The sequence below is a fragment of the Leucoraja erinacea genome, chromosome 34, assembly GCF_028641065.1.
Source record: "Leucoraja erinacea ecotype New England chromosome 34, Leri_hhj_1, whole genome shotgun sequence".
Taxonomy (NCBI): Eukaryota; Metazoa; Chordata; class Chondrichthyes; order Rajiformes; family Rajidae; genus Leucoraja; species Leucoraja erinaceus.
Genome location: NC_073410.1, coordinates 16,799,943 through 16,813,121, shown reverse-complemented (window position 1 = coordinate 16,813,121; position 13,179 = coordinate 16,799,943). Strand labels below are relative to the sequence as shown.

General features: G+C 47.1%; 1 protein-coding gene across 1 annotated transcript in view; it reads right to left on the bottom strand.

Annotated features, from left to right (window-relative positions):
- LOC129713054 (annexin A7-like) overlaps window positions 1-10,220 on the bottom strand; it is a 60,548-nt gene extending 50,328 nt beyond the window's left edge. The window contains exon 1 of the mRNA XM_055661933.1: window positions 10,073-10,220. The gene's annotated coding sequence lies outside the window, so the exon portion shown is untranslated. The remainder of the gene's footprint in view (window positions 1-10,072) is intronic.
- Between the last annotated feature and the right edge of the window lie 2,959 nt (window positions 10,221-13,179).

The following is a 13,179-nucleotide window of genomic DNA, read 5'->3' as shown; positions in this document are numbered from 1 at the left end:
CCAAAGACTCCACATCCTTCTTGTAATGGGGGCGACCAGAACTGCACGCAATAATCCAAATGCGGCCTAACCAAAGTCCTCGAGAGCTGCATTATGACTTCCTGACTCTTGTACTGAACACCACCACCGATGAAGGCAAGCACACCACACGCCCTCTTTACCACAGGATTCAGCACTTCAAGTGCAAATCCAAGTACTTTTAAACTCCCCTTTGTGGAAAGAGAAACAGAATTAACATTTCTGGCAGAAACCTCTTCACCCACAGAAAAACACCCAACAGGTCAAGCTGCAAATGTGTAAAGAGAATTCAAGTTAACATTTCAGACCAAAGAGACATCGTTGTCAAAGACTTGGAACGTTATCTCTGATTCTTGTTCATAGAAACATGGAAAAAGGTGCAGGAGGAGACCATTCGGCCCTTCGAGCCAGCACCGCCACTTCAGCCTGATAAGAGTCAGAATCATACAGCATGGAAACAGGCCCTTCGGCCCAACTTGCCCATGCCGACCAAGATCCCCCATTTACACTAGACCCACCTGGCTGAGTTTGGCCCATATTTCTCTAATCTAGGGGTGGGGAACCTGTGGCCTTAAGGCCACAAATTAAGTGCGGCCTTTTGAACGAATCCAAATTTTATAGAACAAATCTTTTATTTTTATTCATATATTTTTGTTCGTCTTTTATTATTTTTATTTTAATCTGAAAATGAACGTATTTAAAATACCAAAGAGTAAAAGAAGATTCAACGAAATAATTCCCCCGACTGACGGCCACAATTACAACATCAGTAAGTTATGAGGGCTATTTTAACAAAATAATGTACATTTCGAAGTATATCTAATTGAAGTTTCTTGGATGCGGCCATTAGATTACAGCTAACTTAATGCGGCCTTTCACCATGAAAAGGTTCCCCACCCCTACTCTGATCCTTTGCTACCCATTTACCTATCCCAATGCCTTTTAAATGTTGTTATAACACCTGGCTCAAATGCTTCCTCTAGCAGCTCACTCCCCCACCTCAGTTTCTATTCAATCTTTCCCCTCACCTTAAACCTCTGGTTCTTGATTCCCCTACTCTGGGTAAAGGACTCAATGTATTCATCCTATCTATTACCCTCATGATCCCGTGCACCTCTATCAAATCACCTCTCATTCTCCTCCACTCAGAGGAGTAAAGTCCGACCTGTTCAATCTCTCCCTATAGCTCAGGCCAAGTCCTGGCAATGTCTTCATGGATCTTCTCTGCACTCTTTACCAGCTTAAGAACATAAATCTCGACCAAGTGCAGACCCGTTGGGTCTGTTCCTGCAACGCGCGGTTGCAAGGGGAGGGGGAGGCCTGACGTCATCGCGCAACACCACGCGCTAGGCATATGCCGTCAAAGCGCTGCGTACGCCCGTCGAGACGCTGCGTACGCCCTCAATGCGTCTGCGGGCCGACAGGCCGTTGACACGCGGGATTTTCGGACAGTGCAAGCCAGCGAGGACAGCGATCTTTGTCTTCGGCCAGCGTGACAGAGCCGGGTATATACTTCTATCAGGTAGATTTTGGGTAGATTTTATTAAAAATGTGTACTGAAAAAAGACTACATTTAATGAGGAGTGGATGAGCGAATGTAAAAGTGAAATGGCTAGCAAAATGGTGAAAATCTCGGCGTTTATGCGTGTGGTTTTGGCGGAGTAACGAATTAAAGGGCAGGAATATGACATACACCCTCACACGCACACAGTTTTAATAGTATATAGATATAGATGTCCAAGATACAACAATGAAATTCCTACTTGCAGCAGCATAACAGACTATGCAAACAGAGAAACTCAACGGGTAAGGCAGCATCTGTGGACCAAAGGAATAGGTGATTTTTCAGGTCGAGACCCTTCTTTAAACATAGTTCTCTGTTATCAATATAATAAACTAAAAAAAATATTCAGTGTGTGTATGTATTATATATAACAAACACATATATATGTAAAATACATGCACACATAATACACATAACAATATCAACGTTTCTGTTCTTATGTTTAGCTTTTTGCAGTTTTCGATATTTTAAGTTCAATTTTCTCCTGTCACCATTCTTTCGGTAGTGACTTTCCTCTCTCTCAGCGATAGAAAGTTCTCAATTCCCCTACAATTCTTCCTGTGACAGCTTTAAACTCACCCCTCCCTTATTATCAACTCTTCATCAAAGGGAAACAGCTCTTTCCAATCCATTCTATTTTAACCTCATGTAACTACACTAGAAAATCTTGCACGTGACAATGCTCCACAGTTATATTTAGCAACTCCCTGCTGGCAGCAAGTTATATTGGTCGTGTAACTCTCTGGGAAATCCCTGCAGAGACAGAGGTATTTTTTCATGGACCAGGTGATAGAGCAACACCAATGTCAATATTGCTGACAGATCTTAATAGTTTGTGCAGGAAGGAACTGCAGAAGCTGGTGTACACCAAAGATAGACACAAAATGCTGGAGTAACTCAGCGGGACAGGCAGGTTAATAGTTCACAGACTCAGCCCATCCTGATGCTACTAACTCTTTGCAAAAGCTACCCATCTGATTCCATCATCTCTAACCCCTAAAAGTACTCCCACCTTAGTGGCGCAACCGATAGAGCTACTGCCTTACACCCTCGGTAGCCCAAGTTCAATCCTGACCTCCGGTGCTCTCTAGGTGGAGTTTGCACGTTCTCCCTGTGTGGGGGATGTTGATGGAAATACAAGCATAGAATATGATGGGGTGGGTAAAATGGGTCTTTGATGATGGACATGGACTTGGGGTGAAGGGTGTAGGAAGGAACTGCGGATGCTGGTTAAACTGAAGACACAACGCATCTGAAGAAGGGTCTCGACCCGAAATGTCACCCATTCCTTCTCTGTCTGTCCCGCTGGAATAAAGGACCTGTCCCACTTACGTGTCCTTGGCATGCAAATTATGCAACCTCGTGGTCGCGTTGAGGTGCACGGGCATCATGTGGCTACACAGGGCCGACCCACTGAGAAGCGCGGAGGGGTATGCAGTTGTGTGCGACATCGCACGGGGTTCCGAAATGTTTGTAGTGAACAAAATCTTCGTGCGCCAACGGCCTGTCGCTGAACTGACGGCCAAAGTGGGACAGGCCCAAGACCCTGGCACGACGCAACGTCTCACCTTCAACAGCAGCAGAAGCAGGCAAACGATCGCCGAACTCGGCCTGGGGCTCACGGCCGTTGTGGTCCGGATCCGCCCCCGCTTCTACTCCCAGAGCGGGGCCAAGAAAATTGAAGATGGACACAAGGTTGGAGTAAATCAGCGGGACCGGCAGCATCTCTGGAGAGAAGCAATGGGTGACGTTTCGGGTCAAGACCCTTCTTTTCAGACTGAAGAAGAGTCTTGACACGAAACGTCACCCATTGCTTCTTTCCAGAGATGCTGCCGGTCCCGCTGATTTACTCCAACCTTGTGTCCATCTTCAAATGACGTCACGAGCTCCAGACGGCTGTGCGTACGCATGTAATCGCGACGACCTTTGCGGGACCATCGCGGCTCAATGCGACCACGAGGTGCGTAATTTGTGTGCCAAGGACACGTATGTGGGACAGGCCCTTAACTCAGCGGGACAGACAGAGATGCTGCCTGTCCCGCTGAGTTACTCCAGCATTTTGTGTCTATCATTGGGATAAAGGAGCTTTCGATGTTGTACACCTCTGTAATTTGAGTATTTATCATATCGCCTATTTGAATTTACTTCCTGCATCCTTCAATATAGTGCATTTTATAACAATTCCACTGTGTTACAACACTAGAGATCCACATTCTTTAATCCGGTCTCTCCTCAACCTTTGGCATTCAAGAGAAAACAATCCAAGTCAGTCCAAACTCTCCTTATAGTTAAAACCCTCTAATCAATGCATGTTCTCGTCAATCTTTTCTGTAGCCTCCCCACATCCTTCCTGTATTAGGCCGACCAGAACTGCATATAATACTCCAAAGTCCGACAAAGCTGAATTATAACTTCCTGAGTCTTATACTCAATGCCTTAGTGGTTCAGCGGTAGAGTTGCTGCCCCACAGTGCCAGAGACCCGGGTTCAACCCTGACCTTGCGTGCTGTTTGTACTGAGTTTGTACGATCTCCCTGTGACTGCGTGGGCTTTCACAGATAATCTGGTCTCCTCACGCTTTCCACAGATGTTCAGGTCTGTAGTTTAATTAGCTTCTGTAAATTGTCCCTAGTGTGTGGAAGAGAAATAGTGTACTTTTTCTGGTCAGCGTGGACTCGGTGGGCCGAAGGTCCTGTTTCCACCCAATATCATTAAACTAAACTACACTGTCATCTACACTAAACTATAAACTAATCTACACTATACTCAAAATAAATCTCCCTTATCTCTGGCTGTTCCACTTGCCAATGGCTCAGATCTTGCGCTCTGCTCCCAGAAGCTCCTGCATCATTTCTCTACACTAATCAAAGAATCAGCCTAATTTGATCTGGATTCCTCCAGAAATACATGAATCCCTCTTTAACTGGTACACGTAATTTTGCAATGCACAAAATGGACTGTTTGTCTACACAACATGAATCATTAGAGATCTAACATGTTTAAGAATGAACTGCAGATGCTGGAAAAATCGAAGGTAGATAAAAATGATGGAGAAACTCGGCGGGTGAGACAGCATCTATGGAGTGAAGGAATAGGTGACATTTTGGGTCAAGACCCTTCTTCAAACTGATGTGGGGGTGGTGGGGGCAGGAAGAAGAAAGGAAAAGGGGAGAGTCCCTATGAGGTCGGGATTAACATAGATCATAAGGAGATCTAACATAGTGCATTGTGGATGAGATATTTTGAGGCGTTTTGGAATGATGTTGCACAGGGATAGACACAAAATGCTGCAGTAACTCAGCGGGTCAGGCAGCATCTCTGGAGAGAAGGAATGTGGGTGACGTTTCGGGTGGAGACCCATCAGGGTCTATGCTGGAGAGTTTTCTGCACCAGATGATACAGGTCCACCACCGATTTTCCGGTAACTGGCGGTCTGGCACCTCATTTATTCCTGACAAAAATACGAGCACTCGAAATCCCCCCCCCCAAAAATGTGGCTCCAAGGCCAGGTGAGGCTGCCAATCTCTACCTCATCGGGACTTCCGCTGGCCAATCGGTGGGTTGAATTTGTCCCGGGGCTCTGGAACTCCGGCCCGGCCAGAGCCGGCTGATCCGTTCCCATAGCTGACTTCCACGGCCGACTTTGTGGGCCAGTATCTCGGCCCCGCTCGCGGCTGCCTAGGCGGACTGCCCTGGTACCACCGGACGGCTCTCAGAGCCCATGACCTCTGTTGGTCTGGTAAAACAGATCATCCAGATAGGCTCTGGAACCAAGGGTGCCGGAAAACCAGTGTTCATAAAGCAGCAACTACCAGCTTGTTAATGCCTTTGCTACCACACAGAAAAACTCAGGAGATAGACACAGAAGGCTAGAGTGACTCAGCGGGGCAGGCAGCATCTCTGGAGAACACAAATAGGTGACGTTTTGGGCCGGGTTCCTCATTCAGACTGTTAGCAAAACTCAGGGGAATTAGTTCCAGTCCAGATGCTTGGGTTGTCTTTGACTCCAGAACGAGGTGAGATGCTTACTCATTATCACATACAATTGTGGGTGCAACACTAAATTAGTCATAATCCCGAGGGCAGGACCAACAATGCAAAGAAGAGTTCAATCTCTGCTAAGGCAGCCATGGAATTTAAATTTCATTAATATAATAACCTGGATTTTTTTTTTTTTTTAAATGTTCGTTATAATGGTGCTGGGTAGCATGGTGGAACAACGGCAGAGTTGCTGCCCTACAGCGCCAGAGACCTGGGTTTGATCCTGACTACAGGTGCTGTCTGTATGGAGTTTGTACGTTTGCCCCATGACCATGTGGGTTTTCCCCGGGTGATCAGATTTCCAACCACACTCCAAAGACATACAACTTTTTAAGTTAATTGGCTTCGGTAAAGATGATAAATTGTCCCTACTGCTAGTGCAAGGGGTGATCGCTGGTCAGTGTGGACTTGGTGGGCTGAAGAGCCTGTTTCCGCGGTGTATCTCTAAACTAAACTAAAAATACAAGTCCACCACCGATTTTCTAGCAACATAAATCCAGACAAAATTACAAAAGCGACCTTGAAATGTCCCTCAGAAATCCCCCCAAAAATGTGGTGCCGATCAGCGGGTGGAGTTTGGTCCTGTAAATTGGATCCGGCAGAGAGGCTCTGGAACCAAGCGTGCCTGAAAATTGCTGGTGGATCTGTACCTCATCTCTTAAATGGCTTACACCTTATTATTAAGCTGTGCTGCCAATCCAGGACTTCCCCATCATATAGACCATCCCGTCCTATTATAATTCGGAGGGTGTCTGTGATTTCATTCATCTAAACTATAATTGATCTAATCTCTGGCCAAATGTCAGGCCTGCCATCCCAGGGATGAGTCTGACAAATCTTTGTTGAATTCCATCCAGAGCAAGTACTGCCATTCTCAGATAAAGGCATTCAACTTCCCTCATTAACTCAGGGTGAAGTTTTACTATGAGCCTCCACTGTCACATGCTGTCCCTATATGGGTCCACCATCGATATTCTGGCACCCTTGGTTCCAGAGTCTTTCTGGATTATCTGTTTTGCCGAACCAACAGAGGTCACCAGACCTGTCCGCCAGAGTTTCAGATTTTTGGCTGGAGGGTGAAAATTCGACCCGCCGATCGGCTGTGGAAGTTCCGATGAGGTCGAAATCAACTGTCTCACCCGGCTTAGGCGCTACTTAGGCGGGGGGGCTTCCAGTTTCTGGGGAGACTTCCAAGTGAGAATTTCTCGTAATTTTGTCTCGATTAAAGGAAATGCCGGATACCAGTTGGCGGAAAATCGGTGGTAGACCTACATTTGACTCGAAGCAATGGAGCTCAGTGTACCGTTTGCCTTCCCACCTTCCCATTCTCCTGCGGTACCTTCAGTGACCAATGCACAAGGGCATCGACGGTTCACTGCACCTTCCCATTCCTAGGCTTTTGACATTCAGATCATGCTGCCCTCCTGTTATTGCTACCAACGTTTCTCTTCATTGTACCAGACCTACTGTGTGTAAAATCATGAGGGAATTGATAGTGTTAATGCGCAACGTTTTTTACCTGGGGTAGGAGAGTCAAAATAAAGAGGACATTGTGAGCGGCACGGTGGGGGCGCAGGGGTAGAGCTACTGCCTTACAGCGCCAGAGACTAGGGTTTGATTCTGACTACGGGTGTTGTCGGTAACGAGTTTGTACGTTCTCCCCGTGACCTGCGCGGGTTTTTTGCGAGATGTTCGGTATCCTCCCACTCTCCAAAGATGTACTGGTTTGTTGGTTTATTGGCTTGGTATAAATGTAAAACATAAAATTGTCCCTAGTGTGTGTAGGGTAATGTTAAAGTGTGCAGGGATCGCTGGTCGGTGTGAACTCCGTGGGCGGAGGGGCCTGTTCCCGCGCTGTATCTCTAAACTAAACTGATATGTATAAGGTGAGAGGGGTAAGTTTTAATAGGAACCTGATTGGCAACGATTTCACTCAAGAATGGTGGATATATAAGGAACGAGCTGCCAGAGGAGGGTTGAGGCAGGTACTATAACAGCACTTGGAAGACACTTGGATAGGTACATGGATAGGAAAGGTCACGAGGGATATGGGCCAAATGCAGGCAGGTGGAACTAGTGTAGATGGGCATGACGGTCCACATGAATGAGTTGGGCCGAAGGGCCTGTTTCCGTGCTGCATGACTCGTTGATTCTCTGCCATGCCATTCCCTCCGCCTTGACAAATCAACCGGGAACTGCTTTGCAAACTCACGCCTCACCCTCCCACCCCGCCTTGTGCCATTCATAAACCTAAGTACATATTACATAGAAACATAGAAATTAGGTGCAGGAGTAGGCCATTCGGCCCTTCGAGCCTGCACCGCCATTCAATATGATCATGGCTGATCATCCAACTCAGTATCCCGTACCTGCCTTCTCTCCATACCCCCTGATCCCCTTAGCCACAAGGGCCACATCTAACTACCTCTTAAATATAGCCAATGAACTGGCCTCAACTATCCTCTGTGGCAGAGAGTTCCAGAGATTCACCACTCTCTGTGTGAAAAAAGTTCTTCTCATCTCGGTTTTAAAGGATTTCCCCCTTATCCTTAAGCTGTGACCCCTTGTCCTGGACTTCCCTAACATCGGGAACAATCTTCCTGCATCTAACCTGTCCAACCCCTTAAGAATTTTGTAACTTTCTATAAGATCCCCTCTCAATCTCCTAAATTCTAGAGAGTATAAACCAAGTCTATCCAGTTTTTCTTCATAAGACAGTCCTGACATCCCAGGAATCAGTCTGGTGAACCGTCTCTGCACTCCCTCTATGGCAATAATGTCCTTCCTCAGATTTGGAGACCAAAACTGTACGCAATACTCCAGGTGTGGTCTCACCAAGACCCTGTACAACTGCAGTAGAACCTCCCTGCTCCTATACTCAAATCCTTTTGCAATGAAAGCTAACATACCATTTGCTTTCTTTACTGCCTGCTGCACCTGCATGCCTACCTTCAATGACTGGTGTACCATGACACCCAGGTCTCGCTGCATCTCCCCCTTTCCCAATCGGCCACCATTTAGATAATAGTCTGCTTTCCCGTTTTTGCCACCAAAATGGATAACCTCATATTTATCCACATTATACTGCATCTGCCAAACATTTGCCCACTCACCCAGCCTATCCAAGTCACCTTGCAGTCTCCTAGCATCCTCCTCACAGCTAACACTGCCCCCCAGCTTAGTGTCATCCGCAAACTTGGAGATATTGCCTTCAATTCCCTTATCCAGATCATTAATATATATTGTAAATAGCTGGGGTCCTAGCACTGAGCCTTGCGGTACCCCACTAGTCACTGCCTGCCATTGTGAAAAGAACCCGTTTACTCCTACTCTTTGCTTCCTGTCTGCCAGCCAGTTCTCTATCCACATCAATACTGAACCCCCAATGCCGTGTGCTTTAAGTTTGTATACTTGTATACGTTGCAGTAGTCCCTGCCTCAACTACCTCCTCCATACATCCACCATTATTGTATAAAAAAGTTACCACTCAGGTTCCTATTAAATCTTTCACCCCTCACCTTAAACCTGTCTTCCAATTCTTGATTCCCTTACTCTAGGGAAGAGACTATTCCCCTCATGATTTCCCAAACCCCACACAGACTGTACCCAAGATCAGCATCAAACTCGGGTCTCTGAAGGCTGGAGCAGTTCCAGTGACTGCCAGAGCACACAGAGGTAGGTGTGAGGGTGAGGGTGAGTGGGTGGGTGTGAGTGCGAGTGTGAGGGTGAGGGGTAGGGTATGAGTGTGAGTGTGTGAGGGTGAGTGTGAGTGGGTGGGGCTGAGTGTGTGTGAGGAGATGAATGAGAGGGTGTGAGTGTGAGGGTGTGCATGGGTGAGTGGGTGTGAGTGAGTGTGAGGGTCACTGGGTGGGTAAGAAAGTGTGTGAGTGTGTGTGGGGGTGAGTATGTGAGTATGTGTCTGTGTGAGTGAGTGTGTGTGTGTTGGGGTGAGTGTGCGGATGTGTGAGTGAGTCTGCGTGAGTGTGTGAGTGTGGGGGTGAGTGTGTGGGAGTGAGTGAGTGTGAGTGTGTGTCTGAGTGAGTCTGAGTGAGTGTGTGTGGGGGTGAGTGTGAGTGTGTGAGTAAGTGTGTCTGCGTGAGTGTGTCTGCGTGAGTGTGTGTGCGTGAGTGAGTGTGTCTGCGTGAGTGAGTGTGTCTGCGTGAGTGTGAGTGAGTGAGTGTGTCTGCGGGAGTGAGTGTGTCTGCGTGAGTGTGAGTGTGTGGGTGAGTGTGAGTGTGAGTGTGAGCCGAGGGCCGGGTCGGGGCCCAGCGCTGCGCGGCCGCTCCCACAGCCGGGGACTGGCGCTCCCACCCCGGCCGCTGCAACAGCCGCTGCCCGGGGACAGGGACAGACTCTCCTCCGCGGCCCACACCCCCGGCCCTGGGTCCAGGCTGCCGCGTCTCCCCCCCTCTCCTCCCCTGCCGGCCCGGCCCAGCCCAGCCCCAGGTACCTGCTGTCCGGCGCCGCCCGATCCGCTCCTCTCAGTCCCACCACTTCCGTCTCCCGAGCGAGTGCCCGCCCCCGCGGCGCAACACAGGCGGAGCGGCACCGGCGCAGAGAGCCAGCCCACAACTGGTGCAGAACTCGTGCAATGCACAACTAGTGCAGAAATAGTGTAATGCACAACTGGTGCAGCACTAGTGCAATGCACAACTAGTGCAGAACTAGTGCAATGCACAACCAGTACAGAACTAGTGTAATCCACATTAGTGCAGTACTAGTGTAACACATTAGTGCAGAACTAGTGTAACGCACAACTAGTGCAGAATTAGTGCAATGCACAACTGGTGGAGAACTAGTACAACACCCAACTAGTGCAGAAATAGTGTACACATTAGTGCAGAACTAGTGTAATGCACAACTAGTGCAGAACTAGTGTAACGTACAACTAGTGCACAACTAGTGCAATGCACAACTGGTGGAGAACTAGTACAACACCCAACTAGTGCAGAAATAGTGTACACATTAGTGCAGAACTAGTGTAATGCACAACTAGTGCAGAACTAGTGTAACGTACAACTAGTGCACAACTAGTGCAATGCACAACTGGTGGAGAACTAGTACAACACCCAACTAGTGCAGAAATAGTGTACACATTAGTGCAGAACTAGTGTAATGCACAACTAGTGCAACATACAACTGGTGCAGAACTAGTGCAATGCACAACTAGTGCAGAACTAGTGCAATGCACAACTAGTACAGAACTAGTGTAATCCACATTAGTGCAGTACTAGTGTAACTCATTAGTGCAGAACTAGTGTAACGTACAACTGGTGCAGAACTATGCAATGCACAACTAGTGCAGAACTAGTGTAATGTACAACTGGTGCAGAACTAGTGCAATGCACAACTAGTGCAGAACTAGTGCAATGCACAACTAGTACAGAACTAGTGTAATCCATGTTAATGCAGAACTAGTGTAACACATTAGTGCAGAACTAGTGTAACACATTAGTGCAGAAGTCGTGCAATGCACAACTAGTGCAGAACTAGTGTAACATACAACTAGTGCACAACTAGTGCAATGCACAACTGGTGGAGAACTAGTACAACACACAACTAGTGCAGAAATAGTGTAACACATTAGTGCAGAACTAGTGTAATGCTAGTGCAATGTACAACTGGTGCAGACCTAGTGCAATGCACAACTAGTACAGCACTAGTGTAATCCACATTAGTGCAAAACTAATGTAACACATTAGTGCAGAACTAGTGCAACGAACAACTGGTGCAGAACTAGTGCAATGCACAACTAGTGCAGAACTAGTGCAATGCACAACGAGTATAGAACTAGTGTAATCCACATTAGTGCAGAACTAGTATAACACATTAGTGCAAAATGAGTGTAATGCACAACTAGTGCAGAACTAGTGCAATGCACAACTAGTGCAGAATTAGTGTAACACACAACTAGTGCAGAACTAGTACAATGCACAACTAGTGCAGAACTAGTGTAATCCACATTAGTGCAGAACTAGTGTAACATACAACTGGTGCAGTACTAGTGTAATGTACAACTGGTGCAGAACTAGTGCAATGCAAAACTAGTACAGAACTAGTGTAATCCACATTAATGCAGAACTAGTGTAACACATTAGTGTAGAACTAGTGTAACACATAAGTGCAGAACTAGTGCAATGCACAACTAGTGCAGAACTAGTGCAATGCACTAGTGCAGAACTAGTGTAATCCACATTAATGCAGAACTAAACACAGTGTAGAACTAGTGTAACACATTCGTGTAGAACTAGTGCAATGCACAACTAGTGCAGTACTAGTGTAATGCACAACTAGTGCAGAACTAGTGCAATGCACAACTAGTGCAGAACTAGTGTAACACACAACTAGTGCAAAACTAGTGTAACGCACAATTAGTGCAGAACTAGTGTAACGTACAACTAGTGCACAACTAGTGCAATGCACAACTGGTGGAGAACTAGTGCAACACACAACTAGTGCAGAACTAGTGTAACGTACAACTGGTGCAGAACTAGTGTAATACACAACTAGTGCAGAACTAGTGTAATGCACAACCATTGCAGAACTAGTGTCAAGCACAACCAGTCCACTTCCTCACAGTGTCCCTGGTTCAATCCTGACTGTAGGTGCTGTCTGTGTGGAGTTCCCATGTTCTTCATATGGTCATAGGTTCGAGGAGCTAAATGTCCATTCAGTCCATATTTCTACGCCGCCATTCAATCACGACTAATCTATATTTCTCTCTCAACCCCATTCCCCTGCCTTTGTTCCATAACCTCTGACATCCATACGAATCAAAATTCTGCCAAACTCCCCCTTAAAAATATCCATTGACTTGGCCTCCACAGATGCCAGTGACCGCATGGGTTTCTTCTGGCTTCCTCCCACATCGCAAAGACGTGCGAGTATGGAGGTTAATTGGCTTTGGTAAAATTGTCATTTGTCCCTAGTGCGTAGGATAATGTTAGTGTAGGGGCTGATCAATGGTCAGCCTAGACTCAGCGGGCCAAAGGGCCTGTTGCCACACCATCTCTAAAATCTGCAAGACTCTCTCCCCTCCGCACCCCACCCCACACACTACAAACTCCAGGTATTGCCACACATAAGCACTGCACATGTAGGATACCTATCTAGAGATATGTCAGCCAGCACCTGGAATCTGACCCCTACCATCCACAGACACTAATGCACAGAGCCACTAATGCACAGAGCCACTATCTATAACCAACAGACTGTAGTTTCTCAGCATTGCAGTGTGACTGTTCCAAAGACCAAAGTCCAATATCCACAATGAGGTACGTTGGGAAAACTGGGACTGTACCCAACCTTATGGAAGGACCGTACAGATGTCTGACAACAGAGGAGAAGATAGTGCTCAGCGGGTCAGGCAGCATCTCGGGTGAACACGGGCTGGTGATGTTTCGGGTCATGACCCTTCTTCTGAAGAGGTGTCCCATCTCGAAACGTCGCCTATCCATGTTCTCCAGAGACAATGCATGGCCTGCTGAGTCACTCCAGCACTTTGTGTCTTTTTTGCAAACCATTACCTGCAGTTCCTTGCCACCACATCTTTCAGAC